A 14,865-nucleotide genomic window follows, 5' to 3' on the forward strand; every position below is an offset into this window, starting at 1 on the left:
GACTTCGAAACACAAGGACAAAAGGAATATAAAGAACACCACCAATGTTGGAAATGCTATGAATTTGCATACTATATACTATACTATATATGGTACATGTATATACTACAATAGCTGTAACCTGTGTGCACATGTTTGTAATGCGGGATGTTGATTGTGTAAGGCGACACTGTATTTTTTAACATGCAGCGTAATATTCAATGAACGTTGCAGAGAAAGAAAAGTTAATGGAAAAACATCATGAATCTTCCTTTAATGGCATGAAGTTTCCAATATGGATTTTCACCCTACATTATACTACTCGAATGCACAAGTACACAAAATTATATATGAACACAGGGAGGTTTACCTTGATTTTACATGATATGGCTAGAATTGTCAAAAAAAATTTATACTAAATGCTATACACAAGGAATTATTTCTTCCAAACATAACACATACATTAACACTGACAAATTTATTAGAAATTTATTGTACAGCTCTTATTAATAAATGATTACATGTAAAAGTTGCTTGTAGGCACAGAGACATTATTGATGATAAAAACACTTGAAAATAATTGCAGTCAGAGTACCAATTGATTTAAGGAAGGCATAGATTCTTCTTGGCCCTCAGCCTTTGAATGTTTCCAGAAATCTAAAACGAAAAAAACAAACATAAAATATAGTTTGGTGGTTGGTTGGTCAGTTTACAAAATTCTATGTAATAATGTTGCAAATTCTAGTAGACACTTCAAACCACTTATGACCAACTTCAACTTGCATTGCGGATTATGGAAGTTCAAAACTATTAATATTTTCCCCCCAAGCCCCTAAAAAAAATAGAAACTTCAGTTTCCCTCCTTGTCAGGGAGGGACCACAGTGACTCAGAGTATTCAAAGCAAGTGGTGATGTATCTTCACCACCTAGTGCATTGGTTCTCAATCTTTGTAAGACAACAGCCTCTTTTTATAAAAGTTGAAATCCTGCTCAAACAATTAACCCCTTTCTATTTTTTAAACTTTATAAATTCATTTGCACCATAGATTCTTGAAATATTAATAAATAATGGCATAAATATAAATAATAAAAGCTTGTTCTGTCTATGCTTGTTGACAAATGTAAAATTGGAATTAAATTAATTGGTAACCACTGGACCTCTTATTACCTGGTATGATTTATGTTAGGGCCTAGTACCCAGCCACAGCCCAGCAATTAAGAGTACTGGCCTAGTGCACAGTGGTCTATAAAACTTAAGGTGTGTTCCAAAAGTCTTAATGAAACGAATGCATTCAACGAAAATAACTGGGCTCGTGAATCTGGTGAAACCAGTTATTTTACAGACTTATGGGACACTCTAGGTGAAAGCACAGGTGCAGCATTTTGTTTTAGAGAAAGTTTCCACATGTAGTCCAGTGGAAGCAATGTCCCTATGGCAAAAATAAACTCTACTTTGGACACTGTTACTCATTTTAATCGCATTCCAAGAACAGTTAAGGCATACTCATCTTGTGCATGTGGCTTCATATGGCTATCTGTTAAAATTATAATACATTTTCCGAACTAGTGCAGTTTGAATCCATCAGCATGCACGTTTTCCTCAAGAAGCAGACGATTCTCACCAAACAAACCAGCCTCCTGGCTCGTATGTTTGGTGAATCTCGTTCTTGCACGAAATGAGACTTTTGGAACAGCATAATGAAACTTATGGGACAGCCAATTACCGTAACTCGTTTAACGCGTTAAGCTCGTGTAACTTTCGAAACGTGTCCAAATTGGTCTTCTCTCAGAAAAAAAATAATTGTGTAAGTACACTTTATGCCCAGACATGAAGATTGGGACTGAACCCACACTGTGCCTTCATTGGGGATTGATGAATCTGGAACACCTTGATTACAAGGATTCACAAGGCATTACTTTGTCATCAGGGAGTACAATTCCTTCACATAACTTTCATCAATATGCTGGTCTTTTTCCTAAAACAATACTCGCAATTGCAAGTAATTCTGGTATCAACAGGTCGCATTAAAACAGTCTTGAAGTGAGAGGGAGATATGGGGGTATCCCCCAGCTAGCAGAAATTCTTGCAAAGCATTTCCCAGCTGACTCCCAGGCCCAACTAAACACCCCCTCCTCCAAGCCAGTTAAAATTGTCAACATCATGTTCTGCATTAAATCTGAAATCTTCCTTCATTATTAAATGGAGTGTACATATGCATTCTAATGTAAAAGGTGTACAAGTAAGAGTAGTAAAGTTTTTAATTTCCAAAAACCTGTAACCAGTTGATATTAACATTCGTTTCCAATTTTATCACATGAAACTATACATTTGGCACACCGAACTCTGTCACAGAGTGGTTGGCACGGTGCGCTACAACCCCAGGTCTAGAGAGTTTGGAATCCTGGCCTAGCATGGGTGTTCTTTGTAATCAAATTATATTGTACATACATAAGAAGCACAAACACGTGAAAGTTTGTTGTAAGTTCATTTTATGTTCAGAAGGACTCAAAGTTTTAAAATGGAACGTCAACCACAGTGCAATATGTCTCCATTGAGAATCAAACCTGTTACACCTTAATTACAAGACAAGTGTTACCATTAGGTCACCTGGTATGCACACACACATATGAACGTATGGCAAAAACAAATTATCAAAAGAAGCAACGGCCAAAATCTGTCTCTTGACTGCTACACCACGTAGAATATTTTAGCTTGTTCCAAATTAAGACATTATGAACCTCTAAACTCACAACTGATACTGCAAGTAAAATAGGTTATCCTCAACTGGCAAAAATTTTAAATTTTCATTTTTTTTCTAACTTTCCACCTTTCTTGAGACTTTAATATTTAGAAAAGATAAAAATGAAAGCAGAAGTAATAAACATAACTAACAGCCAAAAGACAGACAAAAAAGGTAGATATATTATTTCTATATAGCTATATCTGTGCTTTCATTCCATGTTGTGATATTAACAATACATCATTAGCAGGATTTTTTAAAACAGGTATAGCCTATGTAAATATCTTATTGCATGTGAAGTTCTGCAAGATGAATGACTAGGATATTTATAATATCGCCTGTACATCTTATGATATGCTCTATTAAGGGCACCACGAAAACTGACCTCATGCAACAATGAACCTGAGCATATGGTTGTTTATCTTCAACTTGCAACACAGAAAATGGTGAGGTGGTAGAAAGAGGTACTTTTACTATTCTGGGCTACACAATTCCTTCCTTGTATTTTCATAAACTCATGGTATATTTAAACAATTACCAGAGATACATGCAATTTGTGAGGTATCAGTGAATAAATATGTTCTGTAGACATAATATATTTCGCCAATATTATGATAATCGATTGATTTGGCGTTTTTAATCCACTTTATGCAGAGTAAGGCTAATCGAGACTGGACCTACAGATTAGGGTGGGATCCAAACCACTATGTGCTTACACCAGGTATTGAACTCGGGACCCCTTGCCAATATCATAACATTACGAAACTAATATATCATAAAAGTAGTCACAATAGGGTATATCCTTTGGCCAATACTGTTAATATGTATAAATAGCATTGAAAATACTGCATACACCAGTAGAAAATATGCAAATGAAGCTCTTGGAAAAGATATATGTGTGCATCATCACTCATGTGTAAGCCTACCATGTTGCATTCACCTTGAGGCACATGGCAATAGTTTGACTTCCTCTTTAAACTGCAGGTCCAGTTACAATTAGCCTATTTGTGCATAAAGTAACTACAAAAAAAACTTAACAATGATCTGTGATATACCACTTGATACGAGGTTTGTTGATCTCAGGAGAGACTTCAAATAAACAACAATGAAAAATATAAAGTGCCTTGTAACGATTGGAAATATTCACCGTGCATTTGAAAGAGGAAAATATACTATTTAATGCTACAGAAATCTTAACAAAACCCACACATGCACAGTTAACCTACTCATATCCAGAGATGATTTTTACCTGGTGAGTTATCAATTCCTACTGTTAAACTTTATTCTCAAAAAATGTTTAATTTGTACAAAGTATTGAGCACTTTTAATTGTTTAGAAATGTGATAATTATTTATTCATAAAGAAATTAGACAAATGCTTACCAATGTATATCTCAGTTTGTGCTGTAGCACTGGCCAATCATTCATGTGCAATTCTGGCACTTTTGATCTTTACTTCTTGCTTCATGCTCCAGCAGGTATTGTGAAAATGCTCTAATGTTCATGGTTCGCTGCTATTGGCCACTAGTCATCTTTAAGATAAACATAAAATAAGGAAATATTAAACTATACTTTCCACTCTGATACATTTCTAAACTTTAATAACAATATAAATAATATGAAATATGTATAATATGAACCACAGGTACGAAAACAACATTACGAGTGAAAAAAATACATGAAAATGTAAAAACACAATGTTCTTATTTGAGAATTCATAAACAAATTCTAAATTGTCATTTTTCTCAATGAGAATAAAAGTAAAGAAAAAAAAAAGATTATGCTCAAAATTTTATTGATTCCTGCCAATAGTCATTCTTCATTATTTCTCTGAATGAAAGTTTGTAGGTAGGCTAATCAAGACTGGGCCTACCAATATCTCTCCAAAAATTATGGGAGAAGTATTCACACATGAGTAGATTAAGCATTTAGTTTTAGTCTTCCCTCTTTCAATTACATTTAATTCACATATATCTGCATGATTTTATTATGATTTGATATATGTTTACACATTTCAAGCACAAATGTGAAATGGCATTTCCGTTGTGCTTGAAACATATCATTTCAGAATACATTCTAACTACCATAACTCCGTAAACATATGTTTCATGATTCTGTACTCTAAAATCTTCTGATACCACCATTAAAACAATTTACCTTTGTGTGGTATGTTGGTGGAGTGGGGGCCAATAAAATGAAGGGGCACAACAAATTGTCAGACTAACTACTTTCACCAGTATTTTATTTCAAGTACTTTCTATATTTCACACATTGCCAATGTTTTGTAGGTAAAATCAATGGACTAAGCATAAATAAAATTACCATAATAGTGTTTATGAAGAGAGCCATTCGATCTAACTGCTTAACATACTAAGCATAGGGATTTTGCACAGATTATACATATATATATATATAAAGAGAGACACTGAACCTAACAACCAAAGCAAACAAGCACTAAATTGAATGTTCATGCAAAACAAATAACTGTATTACATATGAACCAAAACTGAACGTGAAGAAATAAATATTTTTTTGAGGAAAACCAAAGGAAATACTGAGGTGGGAGAACATTTCTAATCACCTTACTATTTACTTTACACCTGGCAACCATTTTTGTGGTAAAAACTTGGAAATAACCGAGTAGGCACAGGGAACATTATGACATACTACCCATGATGCACCATTTTATGTGCACAAGATTAAAATACTTATTTTGTGGAATGTTGCTGAGTGAAAGAATAAAAATGCAATACAAATTTCAAAAATTTCATTTCACGCTGTTTGACCTTTTCATCACAATAATGTGTTGTTAACCCTCTCAAGAAAATGAAATATGGAGCGAATTTACAATATAGACAAAGTCTCCAATTTTGTTAATTTTCGGTATACTAACTAATTTTGATCTCCTAATCACGAATCTGTTGAAAAAAACCGGGGGTCACGTCTGAAAATTTGAAAAAAAGCCGATTGAATTTTTTTATATATAGGTGTATATGCGTAGTTTTACGAACAAAAATGTAATCTCCTGTCATTGTGTCCAACCACGCCGTTGTTTTACAAGAAAATGATTTATGATGTTCAATTCTAGTACGATCCCTATTTTTTCGATGAATTTAGGGGTGAAATGAGTGCTAATGGAACCTAACCTAACAGGCCTAACCTAACCTCGTGTGAATGGTTCGTGGGGCTACCCGTGGATGTTTTTTGGGGCTAACGAGAATGGTTTGTGGGGCTACCCGTGGATGGTTTTTGGGGCTATCGTCAATGGTTTGTGGGGCTACCCGTGGATGGTTTTTAGTACTAACAAACAATTTTTCATCAAAATGTACAATTTCCAGACGCGACCCCCGGTTTTTTACAACAGATTCATGATTAGGAGGCCAAAATTAGTTAGTATACCGAAAATTAATGAAATTGAAGACTTTCTCTATATTGTAAATTCTTACCTGAAATATTCTGCATGCTTTATGAGGATTGTGTTGTTCCCTTGCTTATAGCCTGCAGAAATGTGTTAATGTGAAGAAAAGTACACGTGTTACTTGTTACTTTAACATGAAGCAGAAAGGTAAGACTGCAGAATATGGGCTGCTTAGGAGGAACGTGGTTCATAATTTTGTTGTAATGTTTTGTAGTTAGTAATTGGGTTAAGTAAGTTTGAAATTGCGGAATTTTTTTCTATAAAAAAAAAACAACTAAATACGTATCCAGGTTGGGCGCTCTTGGAAGGAAAAGTGACATGGTGGTGCACATTCCTGCACAAATCTAGTGAAAGCAAAAAATGCCTACGTTAATAGGTAGCTAGGTTTAGTTCTCTTAGCCTCAATAATAGCATTGTATTTATGCTAATGAAACCTAACCTAACCTTGTAGGCGTTCCTCGTCGAAATAATGAAAGAAACTGTGCATAAACAATATGGACACGAATGAATATAGAGAGATGCATTGCTTTTAGTAGCAGGAAAAACATTTTTCAATGCTATTGGAACCCAACCTAACAGGCCTAACCTAACCTTGTAAGCATTCCTCGTCTGAAATAATGAAAGAAACTCTAATTTTGCGAAACGAAGGGTCTCACTTATCGCACAAAGCATTTTTATTGTAGGCTAGCTTGGTTTAGTTCTTAGCCCAAAGAATAATTTTTCATTGTATTTATGATAATGGAACCTAACCTAACAGGCCTAACCTAAGCTCGTAGGCATTCCTCATCTGACGTTGGAACACAAGGTAGGAAAACTCTTGTGCTGAGAGGAAGACCCCGAAACAAATGACAGCAACTGTGCGTAAACAATATGGACGCGAACGAATGGAGAAATGCATTGCTTTTAGTAGCACGAAAAACATTTTTTACGTACAATAATATAATAGTAATCACAAAAGTAACACCAGAAAATGGAAGTAGAAGGTACGTACTTTCAGGGGATATAAATTTTGTTCGTCTATTTAGAGGAAAAAAGCACCGATGCTGACCATATTTTGGGATTAGATATATCCGTTATTTGTGTTTTCCGCATGCTGGAAATAATTTTATATTACGTAAAACATCGAACTCTGTCGTTTTAAAAAAACACAAAGCAATTCTCGAGGGAGTACAGTGGAACAACGGACCACATAATGTAACAAGATGCAGTATGTGATAGAAACTAACATGGTACACGTTGCACTGCTACGCCAGTAGCTTACAATCAAAAGGTAAATTGTGATAAAAAATTATCTTAACTGTTGGGGAAATGCCTGCTTGGCCAAATCACCTAACCCGAGGATCGAACGCAGGTTGTCCATATGGTAGTCAAGATGCTAGCCTATATCAACTGAGCTATCGCGCCTATGTTAACATAAAACACGCTTGCACCACTTGTGATGTATTTTATATTCAGCATGATCAGATATTATATATTTGCATAAGACAAAACCACCTCAAAATTTGCATACGCCTGTATTTATATATTTCTATAATTTACACTTCCTACTTAACATATTTAACAACATTTAACATCAATACTGTTACACTTACCAGCAAATGTAGGTATCACCCAGGGGGTGCTCGTTCGGCGGCGCAGATCGTATGCGCAGTTGTCCGTGGATGCATGACGTCACCATCGAAACACTCGGCACGGAAAAGGCTGGTTCCTTATGCAAATATTGAGAAATTTGACAACGAATATCTTCTAAAATATAGTAGCAAGGGAAAAGTTACAACTTTTACTGTTAAGATTCATCCTTTCTAATCAATTTATCACAAAGTTGATTCAAATGTGTAAAATGGTTTTCAAGAAATCGTGTTACGAAAGGAACCCCTGTTTTGTTCTCTCCAGGCTTCCAATGTAAGGGAGTTTTAACTTAAGCGCGTTGAATTTCTCTTTGCTCTATGTTTTGAAATAATATTATTTTGTTCTTGTCAACTGAAATCATGCCTAAATGCTATGGAAAGCTGTGAAAACTATTATCAGAAAACTAACGGAAGAAATCTAAAATATCACAGCTTGATTGATATAAAAAATGCGAGATTGCCCATTTTTGTGAAAAAGGCATTGTGCGAGATCTAAAAGCAGAACTTTATAATATTGTATGTAAATGTAAGGGTGTAATAAACGTGACTGCTTCCCAGGCACGTATCCAAGGGGGGGGGCTTAGGGGGCTCAAGCCCCCCCCGAAAGTTTTCGGTTTACACTAGATAAAATGGGATTTTTTGTTTCTTGGGGTGTCAAATAAAATAATGTGACGTTAATTTAAGGAGAGAAATAATTATATAGGCAAGACGGAGAATATTCTATAACCCTGTTATTGGTAACAGCTCGTATCCAAGGTGGGAATCATGGGGCTCAAGCCCGCCTTCAGAAAATTTTCAGTTTACGCTAGATAAAATTAGGTTTTTGGCTTCTTGAATAATATGGTGATAATTTGAGAGAGATAATTATCTAGGCAAGACGGAGAATGTTCTATAAGCCTGTTATTGTTAATAGCGCATATCCAAGGTAAGAATCAGGTGGTTCGAGACCCCCCCCGCTCCCCAAGGAAATTTTTCAGTTTACACTGATAAAATTAGGTTTTTGACTTCTTGAATAATGTGACGATAATTTTAGGAGAGAAATACTTATCAAGGCAAGACGGAGAATGTTCTATAACCCTGTTATTGTTAATAGTGCGTATCCAAGGTGGGGATCGTAACTCGTGGACTCCCCCCACCAGGAAAGTTTTCATTTTACACTAGATAAAATTAGGTTTTTGTCTTCTTGAATAATGTGACGATAATTTTAGGAGAGAAATACTTATCAAGGCAAGACGGAGAATGTTCTATAACCCTGTTGTTGATAATATTGCATGTAAACTTTTCTTACGCTTTCAGTGTTGTCGTAGCGAACTTGAACACTATGTAGAAGAGACTTGTCAGCATTTGGAAGCTGCACAACAAAGGTAGAGTCCAGCGCAGATAATTCTGCCGTGCTATGCGCGAAACAACTAAAGAAGCAGTGTTGCTAATGGAGCAGATAGAAAAATCGCTGCAGTGCGCCGATGCACAGCTGTTACGTACAACAATAAAATTAGAGAATTCAGGTCTATCTAACGTTGAGTTTTAAACGTTTTGCATTATACCAGGACTAGGATTAATATGTACTAACAAGTGGCTTTGTATGTAGCTACATATATATGGACTAAAAATTCGCAAAATATGAACTAAAACATAAGTAAAATTACCAAAAATGCTGCAAAGAAGACTTCTTCATACGATTCCTTATTTGAGTGATTTCAAACAAAATAAAAAAAAAATATATATATTATTTTTCATTGCATTAATGCACTGGTGGCGTTCTAACTTTTCACTCCCAAAACCCGTATACACTGGTATGGAACTGCAACGGCAGATAATAACATGCCAACGTGTTAAACCGCTACAATTGCACCATAACACTCCTCCTGAAGCAGTATTATTATTTCCTCTCTGAGATCGGCGACAGTTGGTTGCCTTTGTTGTACATTTACAAAGGATGCCGGCTTCCACAACAATAACAAGTACATATACTGCCACTAGACGATAAGCTGCGCGGCTTTTTCTTTTGTTGTGAACCAGGGCCGGCGCTAGTCATTTTGCCTCCCTGGGTGGTGGCGGCAGATGCCGCTCTATTTCGACCCCCCCCCCCCCGGTCATTACGCAGCAACGGAAAATTGAAAATCAATATATTCCTAACTAAAACATCAAAATATAAAATAAATAATGAGACTTCTTATGCTATTTCAATACTATTCAGCGCAAAAGAATATCTCGCTCGATCACAGTTTTCAATAGGCTTATTTTTTTCTTCTCTTCAAATTTTGCCGCTCTGGGCGATGGGACGGTTCGCCCTCCCCTTCCGCCGGCCCTGCTATGAACTTGGTCACCCATCAAAGCATGGCAATTTTAACACAGAAAACAATATGTATCGCATTAAGCAGCAAAAATGACAGCCTCCTCTATGCAATTTCTACAAGAACACGTGCCGGAGCCAGAGTTGAAATGATGTTGGAGCCACATAATTTATTTATTTTGAATAATTCCAAAATTATGAAATATGAACAATTTGTTGCTGCTGTTCGCTGCTCTCTTGCCAAAATGCTTTATTGGGATGCTAACACCATGACTGGCTTCCTCCTTCATGAACTCGTGCACGTTGCTTAGAATTTCCCGAGCTTGGCTATGCAAGGTTTTTGATTTCAACTTTGGCAGAACTGGAGGCATTATGGAATTTAACGTTCATTAGCAAACACACACTTTTACATACACACACGCAATACACGCACACAACGTCAAACCGGTCAAATACTTAGTATAAAATAAAAATATGGTGCTTCCAATCCAACAAAACTCACCGCCACTTTACCTGCTTTTTCCCCTTCCTTGACAGAAATAGTGCTTCCTTATTACAGTTGGCAACACTAGTTACTAGCTAGCCAATGAACATGCACTGCATAAAAGAAGCAAGCACTACGCCGTGCTATATTGCCACATTAGCGTCCCTACCGAACGGTGGGAACCGCGAGCTGGAACTCTATTCAATTGTTTTCAATGATGTTTGCGCGAGTGTGTCCAGGAATGGAATGACAATGTGGCAACAATAGCGAAGGTTTTCGAGCAGGGTAGAACACATGATGCTGAGAGAGAGGGAGACGAAACGAAAATTCGTTTCTACGCAACGGCAAATTTACGTGTGTGGCACTCTAGCGCCGCAGGTAGGGCGATTCGGATTCATTGTAATTTTTTAATCTCTGGAAAGCGCGAGAGGGAACGTTCTTGAAAAAGAGGAGTCGAACTACTGGCAATATTTACGAATCGTGATATCTGCGAAACGTTCTAGAATATAATTAGGATATTAATACGCGGCTTCAATTTCCCGGTTGAGCTGTACAACAGAATAGGTGGAGACTTCAGAGGTAAGTGTGACAATTCATACAGTCGATTAGTGATCAGTCAGTGTCCATTGGTTGCTTTATAAGATCTAGTGATTCGAAAATGAAATGGAATAAATACCGTAAAGTAACGAAGTCTACTACTAGTTCCAGTTCGGTCCCAAAGCTAAAGACATTGACGACAGCGGAACTTCAAGTTGTGCTACGAGTAGTTCGGGTCGAAAGACGAAGAGATCGAAGGTCTCTCTCTCTCTCTCCAAAGTGAATATTTCGGCAGTATCGGGCTGGGCATTGGAGCGATTTATTAAAAAAGGAATAAGCTGCACAGATCAACTGAAAATCAAAGTTTTGAGTGATGATTTGGTTGTACCAGGACCAAATTTTGTGTATGCAGTCCGAGAATTTCATGGCATAAAAAAATACTTTTGTTTAAGGCTACTGGGTTCGACACACAGTCAACAGGCAATTTTGGACACTTGCGAGTACTTAAGCATGAATATGAACAATTTGGTGGGTTTCGGCTTTTATAAGAGCTGCAAACATGGGAGGACAAGACACATTAGTGGGGTTCAGGCTCGTACGAGAGAGAAATATTCGTGAACTGTCTGATTCCAGTTCCCAGCACACAGTTTGAATCTTGCGTTGCGAAGTGGATTGTGCATTCCGTGCATGTGTAACACCTTCGTAAAAACACTTCTGGTACATAGATGTTTTGATGCCTGATGAGAAGAAATGGACAAACATACATACTGAGATGGTTCCGGCACACAATATTAATGCATGGAAACAGAGAAGTTGAGTGGTAGAAAATGTCCCGATTTCACGTTCTGATTAAAATGACAGCCTTAAACGCCGCACCCCGTGGCCGAGTGGTTAGCACATCGCGCTGCGACGCTGGGGGTCCCGGGTTCGAATCCCGCTCGGGCATGGTTGTTTGTAAATGTCCATTCATCAATTTCATAATTTCATCCCTCATCCCCATCTTCGCAACTTAGCCAAGAGGCACAAAACGCGAAGTAAAATAAAACAAATCAAACAAACAAACAAAGACAGCCTTAAACAGTGGCGACGATTTAGGAGATAGTTGCTCCCCATTATTTTGCCTCCACACTATCACACTATGGCCTCTTAATGCTTGTCTCCTTGTCCACCCCCCCCCCCCCCACATTTTGGAACCCAATTGTCACCACTGGCCTTAAACATACAATTGTGATACCCCTTTAAAAAATGTTGTTCAGCCGCCGCCCCGAAAGGAATTCCTGGATACGTGCCTGCTGCTTCCCGTAAAATATCACTGCACTCTCCACGTTCTTCTTCTTCTGTCTTTTCTTTGGCGCCGTCAATAGCTTCAACACGTTGTTTTTTTATATATATTTGTCACATATTTGTTTTAATTAGTATTCTGCTCGTTCCGCTACCTGAACGCAGCAGCTACGGCTCAAAGGGCAGTGTAGTTACACCGGAAGAAGGCTCGGAAATGGCAGGCTTCAGAAGTTAACTCATCCAAATTAAATTAAACAGGTATGTGCTCTCTCTAAATTTAAATCATAGTTCACAAATAATTTGATTAAAAGTTTTAAAAGTATCTATTTTACTTAATAGCGTATTAATTGGTGCATTCTTCTCCAGCATAGCCATAGGCAGTGACCACACTACGGGGGGGGGGGGGCGGAACGCTCCCCAATTCTCGTTCGACAATTTCTCTCTCTCTCTTATCTGCCCCCAGTAAAACGACGGAATAATAAAAATGATTGCCCCGGGAAAATATGATTTACCCCTCCATCTATTGCGCTGTCACTAGCTACAACATATTTTGATTTCTATTGTTCCCACATATTTATTTTAATTTTAGTATGGTGAATCATATTCCACTGTGTTACCTCACGTAGCCACCTCCCCCCCCCCACACACACGTACGACTTCAGTTGTAGGTTTTAGACTAAGCTTGTCAAATATCCACTTATATCTTTGTATTCTTGACTAACTAACTAACTAACTCTCTAGCCTTCTTAAACCCGAAGGTTCATGGCTGCAGCAACACAGGCCTTCCATCTGTCCCTATCTTGAGCAAGATCTATATACTCTTTTCCATCCCTACCGATTTCCTTTAGGTCCATCTCAACGTTGTCCCTCCATCTTCGTCTTGGCCTTCCTACTGGTCTCTTACCATCAGGTTTCCCAACAAGAATCCTGTAAACTCCTCTTTCCTCTCCCATTCGTGCCACATGGCCTGCCCACCTAAGTCTTCTTGATTTAATTATTCTAATAATATCTGGACATGAATACAAATTATGTAGTTCTAAATTATGTAACCTTCTCCACTCACCAGTCTCCTCATCCCTTTTAGGTCCAAATATTTTCCTAAGGATCCTATTTTCAAATACTCTCAATTTATGTTCCTCTTTCAATGTAAGGGACCAAGTTTCACACCCATATAATACTACAGGCAAAATTACGGTTTTGTATATTTTAACTTTTAGTTTCTTAGATATTAAACGAGAAGACAAAAGTTTATGAAGAGAGAAGTAACATGCATTTCCTGAATTAAGTCTACTTTTTATTTCCTCTTTAATATAATTTTCATTTGTTAATATTACTCCTAAGTATTTGAATTTGGAAACTCGTTCAAACGAGTTGTTATCAATAATTAGATTTTGATTATTACCTAAGACTTGGTTTCGGCCTGTAAGCATATATTTAGTTTTCTCTTTGTTAACTTCCAAACCTATCTCTTTAGCAGTTTTGAAAAATATTTTAGCATTATTCTTAATTGTATTCACATCATCCCCCAGTAAGTCTACATCATCTGCATATGCTAACAACTGAGTCACACCATTTAATTTTAGTCCTTCTTTAGTTTCGTTTACCTTCCTAACAGCATATTCTAAGGCAAAATTAAAGAGCAATGGAGATAATGCATCTCCTTGTTTTAACCCATCATGAATTGTAAATTTGTCAGACATATTAATACCCACACGAATTTTACTTTCTGTTTCACTGGTGCATATTTTTATCATACTAACAAGCTTCTTAGGTATTCCAAACTCTACTAATATATTATATAATTTATCTCTTTTGACCGAATCATATGCTTTTTTGAAATCAATGAATAGCTGATGGACATTTTGATTATATTCCCACTTTTTTTCAAGTGTCTGTCTGATGTGAAAAATTTGATCTGTAGTTGATCTGTTGCGTTTAAATCCACATTGATAATCACCTATAATTTCATTAGCATATGGGGTTAGTCTTGTTAAAAGAATGTTAGATAATATTTTATATGTTGTTGAGAGTAGAGAAATTCCACGGTAATTATTGCAGTTCATTTTATCACCTTTTTTAAACACAGGAACAATTATGGATTCTTTCCACTGTAGAGGGATTTCTTCTTTATTCCATATTAAACAAATTAATTTATGAATTTGACATATTAATGAATTTCCACCATATTTAATTAACTCAGCTGGTATTAAATCAATGCCAGGTGCTTGAGCAATTTAAAAAAAATCATTTTGCCCCTTCTTCTGGACTATTTCATAGGAATGTTTTCCCACTGGAAGCCCCTTTGCAGATCGAGATCCGTGGCTATAGCCTTCCCAAGCCACCGTCCCCTCCAAATACTCTCTTGGCCTCATGAAAGTCAAATATTTGTATTTCTACGAAATATTAATTTGATTTAGCAGTTTCTCTTTTCGAACAGGAATAAGTTTTAAATTTTAATAGCTTATAAATTTACACTATCAATTTTGAGTAAAGGTTTTGCGTAAC

The 14,865-nt window shown here is 36.8% G+C and overlaps 1 long non-coding RNA gene across 1 annotated transcript; it reads right to left on the reverse strand.

The window, feature by feature from the left end:
* Positions 1–451: 451 nt before the first annotated feature.
* Positions 452–7,744, reverse strand: LOC145977774 (uncharacterized). Its single transcript, XR_014440630.1, has 3 exons — positions 7,730–7,744; positions 4,103–4,251; positions 452–636 (listed from the first exon to the last, which is right to left on the reverse strand). It is a non-coding gene; the product is annotated as an uncharacterized LOC145977774 (long non-coding RNA).
* Between the last annotated feature and the right edge of the window lie 7,121 nt (positions 7,745–14,865).

The sequence above is a fragment of the Lepisma saccharinum genome, chromosome 23 (assembly GCF_977018435.1).
Source record: "Lepisma saccharinum chromosome 23, izLepSacc3.1, whole genome shotgun sequence".
NCBI classification, from domain to species: Eukaryota; Metazoa; Arthropoda; class Insecta; order Zygentoma; family Lepismatidae; genus Lepisma; species Lepisma saccharinum.